This window comes from Grammomys surdaster, unplaced genomic scaffold (genome assembly GCF_004785775.1).
Source record: "Grammomys surdaster isolate TR1022 unplaced genomic scaffold, NIH_TR_1.0 126029, whole genome shotgun sequence".
Classification (NCBI taxonomy): Eukaryota; Metazoa; Chordata; class Mammalia; order Rodentia; family Muridae; genus Grammomys; species Grammomys surdaster.
Genome location: NW_021620842.1, coordinates 206,795 through 215,526, shown reverse-complemented (window position 1 = coordinate 215,526; position 8,732 = coordinate 206,795). Strand labels below are relative to the sequence as shown.

At 37.6% G+C, this 8,732-nt stretch overlaps 1 pseudogene; it reads right to left on the bottom strand.

The window, feature by feature from the left end:
* Positions 1-1,522: 1,522 nt before the first annotated feature.
* On the bottom strand, positions 1,523-2,649 carry LOC114610127 (annotated as a pseudogene).
* Between the last annotated feature and the right edge of the window lie 6,083 nt (positions 2,650-8,732).

The following is an 8,732-nucleotide window of genomic DNA, read 5'->3' as shown; positions in this document are numbered from 1 at the left end:
ATATCCAGAAATTGGAAACAGCCTAGATGTCCATCAATAAAAGAGCAGATAATGAAATTGTGGCACACTTACACAATGAAATATTACTCAGTTGTTAAAAAATGAAATCATGAAATTTGCAAGTAAATGAATATAGTCAGAAAAAATGTCATCCTAATTGAAATATCCAGACCTCAAGAGACAAACATGGTATCCGTTTGCTTGTATGTAGATGTTAGCTGTTAAGCTTTCAATAAGCATGACACATTCTGTATAACCATAGGTATAGAGTTAATTATATTTAGGTATATAGTAAGGGACTCAGGGGTGATCTATCAAAGAACAGGAAATAGGATATAAAGTTACCAAGGGATGGGGTAGGAAGATTGGAACAAGAGGATTAAGCAGATTGAATTTTTATATATGCAGGACTACTTCCACAGGGAAGGTACCATGCTTAGTGGGCTGTGCCCTTCTATATTGATTGCTACGTAAGTAAATGCACCCATAGACTTGTTCCAAAGCCATCTTGATAGAGGCATTTTTCTCAGTTCTGGTTCCCTTTTTCCCAGATGACTTTTTTTTTTTTTATCAACTTGACAAAACATTTAGAAAGAAAACAACTAAGTAACACACCTGATCACCGGTAACTAATACCCTTCACTGACCCCTCATTGTCTGATTCTACCTCTTCAGAGGGTGATCTGACAAAGTTGTCTGAACTATACAAAATCTCCTTCTGGGTGCCAAGTGCCTTCTTATGCTGGCACCAGAGCTTGTGGTTCCATTTCCAAATTGCCACTTCTCAGGGACCACTGTTGTTTCATTCCTGATGTGTTAGTTACATAAGGAAAAATAAATAAAGCTGTAACAAAGGCCTTGACTAGGGAGTAACCTTAAGGCATATATATATGTGTGTGTGTGTGTGTGTGTGTACATAGAAGTTAGTGCAATCGTTTATGACAAGAAAATCACGACAAAACTAATATTTACTTTGCAACTTTGGGGACTAAATTCAAGCTACAACAAACATATATTTCATTCAAACAAATAAAATTTTCTCTAACAATATATACACAGAAACATGTTATTCAATAAATACAGAAAGCATTTCAGTAATTGTAGCCTCAAATATAAAATTTATATTGTATACAAATATCAATAAAGGATTATACTTATGGAACAGATTATGAAAAGGATATTCTGGTCAGTCTTGGCAAATACATTACTTAAAAAGCCAGTTTCACATGGTCAATATATATAGCTGTGCCCTGGTCAGGATAAAAACGTTCCAGTAATTTGCATTCTTAAAGGTATATGCATCTTCCATCTGCTCAGGTACTTTTGAGGACATCAGTTTCTGTAATAGGTGAAACTAAAACTGCAGGCTTACAGTTCTGTTTTCATCGTTTCTTCCACCCCCTCTCTTTCTTTCTTTTCTTCCTTCCTTTCTTCCTTCCTTCCTTTCTCTCTCTCTCTCTCTCTGTTTCTTTTTTTCTTTCTTTCTTTCTTAAGAAAATCAGAGACTGCTTCATTGTCATTATCAACAGACTAGCCATAATTTGGAAGGGGTGCTACTGCTAATATAACAGCATCCATCAAAGCAAATTAGACTCTCAAGAATTTCCAATGACATGATGCTGAATAAGGTAACATGCTGCTGCTGCTGAAGGCTCGAACCTCTCACTTCATCAGCTTTCAGCTCGGGGATGGCCTTGCAATCATTTTCTCCTCAAAAATGACTGATTTTGCCAATGCTCAGGTTCTTTTCCAGGCCCTTTTTCCCCAGCAGGTAAGGTGTAGAGAAATAAGTGTACTCTGTTTCTTTGGACTGAACAAATGAACACTCAGCTACACCTTTCTTCCCCTTCATGGTGTCCATGAAGGAGAAGACAAAGCAGGCTCCAGCATAAGCCATGGACAGAGTGGCAGAACCTGCTCCAGCATTGGCCTTCACTTCTGTGCCAGCCTCCTGACTCCTCCCGGTGAGTGTAGCCAGCTGATCTTGGAAAGTCAACCTTGGGGGTATACTGAGAGACAAGGAGGATCATTGTCTTCCTGGTGTAGCCACAAATGACACGAACGTTGACTTGAGCTGGATCCAAACCCTTTAGCTCTGCCACAAACATGTTTGCTCTGACAATGTGAAGGGTTGTCACACTGAAGATCTTGTTGGGGTTGTACATGCTATGCTTCTTAGAAACTTCTGTTGTGATGGGGATGGTGGAGTTGACTGGATTGGCAATGATGCAAATCATGACCTCAAGGCAGTGCTTGGCACACAGGCAGCAATCAAAGTGGCCACAGTGGTAGTGTTGGTGTTGAACAGGGTGTCATTCTTGGCTTCCTGGGCACTCCGGCTGGGATGACCACCAAATCACAATCTTTTTGACAATCTGGCAGCCGTTCCAGTCTAAGGTAGCCTTTTACATGTGCTCTTTTCTAGTTGTGACTCGGATCTGCGGCCACACCAGTTGTGTGAACGACATCATAGAGGGTCAGGAAACTCACTAGGGAGCTATTTTTTTTTCCAGAAGGAGTGAAAGGGGTCGCCCAATGCCTAGAAGCTCCCAGTAAAGCTATTTTAGCATTGTTCTGGGCCAAAGTGCTGAAGCTGCAGTGGAGATCAGCACCAGCAGGAAGACAGCTTGGCTGGGGTGGGCGGGGCATGAACCTACAGGTTGGAGTTAATAGACACCTGGTGAAAAGTCAAAGTTAGGCTATTGATTCATTCTGTCTTAAAAGTGCATTAACTCTGTTCAGAGACATGTATACACGTATATGTACTCTTACTCTCACTGTGTGTGTACACATGAATGCGTATACATGAAACATTGTATGTGTGTGTATTTCTTTATCTATACATTTATTAATAAACATCAAAATATAGCCAATTCCACATTTTCTTCGTTGTGAATAGTAAAGAAATATTCATACACATGTCCGTATTTCTGTGTTCTATGGTCTACTGACTTATATTCCTTCAGATACACAGCCAATAGCTAGGTTATGTGGTAGTCTTTGGGTTTGTTTGTTTGTTTGAGAATTCTCCATATTGATTCCAGCAATTTATATTCTCATCAGTGTTATGTAAGGATTTTTTTCCTTACATCCTTACAAGTATTTATCCTTTTTTCTCTAGATTGTAGCCATTCTGATGGGAGGATAATAGAATCTCAGTGCAGTTTTTGTTGCTCTGTATGTTTTCTCATGTGTGTCAGTATGTATGGACATGTGTGCATGAGTAAGTATAGGGCAGAGATTCATGTCAGGTGTCTTTCTCCATCACACTCCACCTTAATTTTAAATTTTAATCAAAATCTAATTACAACATCTCCCCCTTTCTTTCTTCCTTCCAATGCTTCAATGTCTCCTCCCTTCAGTTCCTCCCATGATTTTCTTCTCACTCCCTCTCCAACTCAAGACATAATTTTTCTTTACTAGTGTTGCACACACACACACACACACACAAATGTGAAAACACAACTTGCAGAGTTTGTTTGGTGTTGCTCCTGCAAACCCTGAGCTTGCTAGTTGTGCTGAACAAACCAGACAGTAAGCTCCTAGAACCTTCTGCCTCTGTCTGTTCACTATCCTAATTGTAGACATGCCCTATCATATCTAGTTCCTATCCTAATACAGGTGTAGAGAATTGAGCTCAGGTGCTCATTCTTGCTTGGCAGGCATGTCAGTAGTTCCCTAATTAGTACTAATTACCATTTTTCTGATGATGGAAGGTGCTGTGTGTGTATATATACATATATGTATACACACACACACACACACACACACACACACACACACACATATATATATATATATATATATATATATTAGATTTTAATTAAAATTTAAATATCATATATGATACTTAAATATCATATATAATCTATTTATTGTCTGCTTCTATGCCTTCTTTCAAAAATCACATCCATTTCAACTCACTTGTATGGTTACCAATTGATTTTGGAGGGATGTTTAATTTTCATAATTCTTTGTAGATATTAGATATTAATACCCTTTCACATATATAGCTAGCAAAATTTTTCTTCCTTTCTATAGGTTATCCCTCCACTTTTCTGATGATTTCTTCTATTGCACAGAAGTTTTAAATTTTACATAATTTCATTTACCAGTTCTTAAAAAGATTTGTTGAGATATTACTTCATTTTTTTTCAGAAACTGCCTATGAATGGTTCTGTCTTAAAATGTTTTTCTGAGCTCTTAGAGTCTTTCTCAAAAATTACTGTGTGTCCCTCTCACTTGAAATTAGTTTTCTATGTTTTCACCTATGAGTTTGAGGTACTGTTAAGGCCTTTCATTCCCTTTCAATTGATTTTTTTTTCATAAAGGTAAGATAAGGTATAATGTATTATTCTATTGTAGACATGCCATTTTCCCACCACAATCTGGTGAAGCAGCTATCTTTATTTTTTTCCCCATAGAATGGTTTGGCCACCTTTATAAAAAATTAAGTAACGGTGGGGCTGGAGAGATGTCTCAGCATTTAAAAATCACTTGTTGCTCTTAAAGGGCACCCTGATTCAGTTCCTGCACCCACATGACAGCCAACAACGCTTTGTAACTCTAGTTCCACATGATCTGATACCCTCTCCTGGCCTTCATAGGTACTGCACAAATATGGTGCATAGATGTACATGCAGGCAAAACACACCTAAAATAAGAAATGTGTCCTCAAAAATAGTTTTAAAAGATAAAGTGATTAAATGACTATACCTTATGGGCTTATTTATGGACCCTCTTTTCTAGTCCATTGGTCTTTGTGTCTGTCTTTGTGCTTGTACTATACTGATTTGCCTCTATAGCTGAGTAATATAATTTATTTCTATAGCTGTGTAGTATAATTTGAGGTCTAGTATGGTGGTACCTCCAATATTGCTATTTCTAAATAGAAGTGATGTTTAGAATTCTTTTCATTTCCATATTAACTTTAGGATTGTCTCTTCTAGCTCTTTAAAGAATGTCATTGGACTGTTGATGTGAATAAGGTTGAATCTGTAGATTGTTTTTGATAATATAGACATTCTCACAAAACTGATTCTGTCAATTCATGATCATGGATGGCCTTTCCATTTCCTTGGGACTTTTTACATTTCAGTTTAAAATCACTTGTTGCTCTTAAAGGGCACCCTGATTCAGTTCCTGCACCCACATGACAGCCAACAACACTTTGTAACTCCAGTTCCACATGATCTGATACCCTCTCCTGGCCTTCATAGGTACTGCACAAATATAGTTTTCTATAGTTTTCTAAAGTTTTCAATGTAGTGTCTCTCAGTTCATTGGTTAAGTATATTCTATTCTATTTTATTTTGTGAGTGATATTTTTCTTAACAATTTCATTACTGGTATATAGTAAAGATACTTAGTTTTCATGTTGATTTCATATCCTCATACATTAATAAACTGATTATCAGACCTCAGATTTTCTAGTGGTATCTTTGGGCGCTTGGGGGGCTGTAGGATTGTGGCATCTGAAGATAGGAATAATTAATTTTTTCATTTTGAACCCTTCTATCTCTCTTGCTTTGTTGCTAATAATTTTAGAAAAGTTGAATAAAAGTAGGAACCTTCACCTTGTCTTGATTGTAAAGAAAATCCTTTTTAAAAAAAAACATGTTGGCTCTATATTTCTCATATAGTCTCATAATTTTATGATGTGCTGTATCTATGCCTTCATAGATGCTAAAAATATTTCTTCATAGCTTTTATTAAAAAGAAATTTTGAATTTGGTGAAAGCCTTTTATGATTCTATTATGTCATTTTGTCTTTAAAATGTAAGTATTAAATTATTCTGATTGGTTTGTGTATATTGAACTATGCTGTATCCCTAACAAGAAACCAACATTTTTCTGGTATGTGATATCTAAATGTGCTCTTGAATTCAATTTTCAAATACTTTTTGTGAAGTTTTGGGTTGCTGTTCATTGCAGTGATTCATCAATGTGTGTGTGTGTGTGTACAACCCTGTCTGCATGCCCCCCCCCGTGTTTGTGTGTGTGTAAATCCCTGTGAGCAGGTCTCTGTGTCTCTGTGTCTCTGTCTCTCTCTGTGTCTCTGTCTCTCTCTGTGTCTCTCTCTCTGTGTCTCTCTCTCTGTCTCTCTCTCTCTCTCTCTCTCTCTCTGTGTTCTTTCTTACTTTTACTTTCAGGGCAAGGTTCACTGCATACAAACTGGTTGATAGTGTTCCTTTGCTTCATAATTTATGGAACATTTTGAGAACCATTGATGTTGACAAGTTTTAGTACAATTCAGGAACACATCTTTCTGTTCTCAAGCTTTTGGGCTGGGGTGTCTGGGAGGCTGTTATATTCTCAGTCTTGCTGATTACTGTGGATTTTTTTTAAATGTTTATGTTTTCTTAATTTCTTTTACCTTGCCAAAGATTTTCTAAATATAACTCCTCCAAGTATTCTGTAATGATTCTTTATATTCTATCAAAATTCATTGTAAAGTCATTCCTTTCAGCTTTATTTTTATTGATCCTAATTTTCTCTCTTCTTGATTAGTTTGGCTAGAGGTTTGTTGATATTGTTTATTTTTAAAAGAAGTATTCATTTTATTGATTGTTTTATTTCTATTTTAGACTTTATGTCATACATTTCTTTCTTTTTTTTTTAAACTTTATTTCTACTGCTTCATTTTGTTCTTGTTTTTTATGACTTCTAGTGTTCTGTTCAGGAAATTTTCCCCTGTGCCAATGTACTCAAGGCAATTCCCCACTTTCTCTTCTATTAGTTTCAGTGTATCTGGTTTTCTGTGGAGGTCCTTGATCCACTTGGACTTGAGCTTTGTACAAGGAGTTAAGAAGGGATCGATTTGCATTCTTCTACATGCTGACCTGCAGTTGAACCAGCACCATTTGTTAAAAATTCAGTCCTTTTTCAACTGGACAGTTTGAGCTCCTTTGTCAAAGATCAAGTGACCATAGGTGTGTGGGTTCATTTCTGGGTCTTCAGTTCTATTCTATTGATCTACCTGCCTGTCTCTGTACCAATACTATGTTTTTATCACTATTGCTCTGTAGTATAGCTTGAGGTCAGGGATGGTGATTCCCAAGAAGTTCTTTTATTGTTGAAAATAGTTTTCGATATCCTGTTATTTTTTCAAATATTTGAAAAAATATTTGAATTTCAAATTGCTCTTTCTAACTGTATGAAGAATTGAGTTGGAAGTTTGATGGGGAATGCATGAATCTGTAGATTTCTTTTGGCAAGATGACTCCTTTTTAGTTCCCTGATCTATATAGTTATTTAAAATGATGACACATATCTGAAGATTCAAAGCTAACACTCACAAATGATAGGAAAAAAATACCATGTTTTTCTTTCTTGATCTGTGTTATTTCACTCAAGATGATTAGTTTAATCCTATCTATTTTTCTATGACTTTCATAATCTCACTTTTTTACACCCAAATAATATTCCATTAACGTAATGTATTGCACTTCATTATCCACTCGTCAGTTGAGTTATTACTATAACTGTTAGCATTCCTTCTAGGGGCTGCCCCACAGTTACCTGGCAACAGCAAGATGTGCCTGACTCACTGTAAAAGGGGCCATTTGCCTCATCTCCCTCTCTTATCTTATCCTATTACTTTCTTACTCCCTGCTCCTTCTACCTCTCTCCCTCTACCACTCCCCTTCTTTCTCTATGTGTTCCTGGCTGGCCTCTCTCTCCCTCCCCTCCCCTCCCCTCTCCTCCCCTCACCTCTACTCTCCTCTCCTCTCCCCTCTCTCTCTCCCTCTCCCCTTTCTCTCCCTCTCCCCCCTCTCTCCCTCTTCCCTCTCTCCCCCTCTCCCCCCTCTCCCTCTCCCTCTTTCTCTCTCTCCCTCTCTCCCTCTCTCCCTCTCTCCCTCTCTCTCTCTCCCCTCATCCCACCTCACCCCCCCTCACCCCCTTACCCCCTCTTCTCCCCTCTCCCCCTTTCTCCCCTCCCCCTCTCCCTCCCCTTCTCCATCTGTTCTCTTCTCCTCTCCTTTCCTCTGCTCTCCCCTCCTCCTCCCCTCCTCCTCCCCTCCTCTCTCTCTCTCTTCCTCTCTCTCTCTCTTTTTCTTTCCCTCTCTCTCTCTTTCTCTCTCTGCTTTTCTATGTCCCTACTCTCTCTTCAACTTCCCTTCCCATGCCCTAAATAAACTCTGTTCTATACAACATCTGTCATATGACTGGTGCCTCAAGGTGAAGGGATACCTCAGCATGGGGCCACAGAGGCACCCTCTTCCATCTCACCATATCTCACTCTACCAAACATATTTTGTCCTTTTCTTTCTTTTTTTAAATAAAATGCAACAATAACTCTATAGTATAACATAAAATAAGGAATGGCAATTGAAAAGCACATTGAAAAGATTATTCACTTTAATAAAGTTAGCTTTATCCCAGGGATGCAAGGATGTTTTACTATATGTAAATCAATAATTGTAATCTACTATATAGACTCAAGGATAGAAGCCATATGATCATTAGTTGCAGAAAGAGTCTTTACCAAAATCTAATATTCCTTTGTGATAAAAGTTCTGAAAAATTTAGTCATTCATTGGACATAACTCAACATAATAAAACCAATATTCTATAAGCTCACAGACAACATAATTGTAAAAGGAAACTCAAAGCATTTCTACTAAAAGCAGAAACAAGACAAGGATGTCCACTTTGTCCATCCATGTTCAGTACAGTGGCTGAAGACGTAGCTAGAACAATAACACATTAGAAGGCACTATTAATTCCTA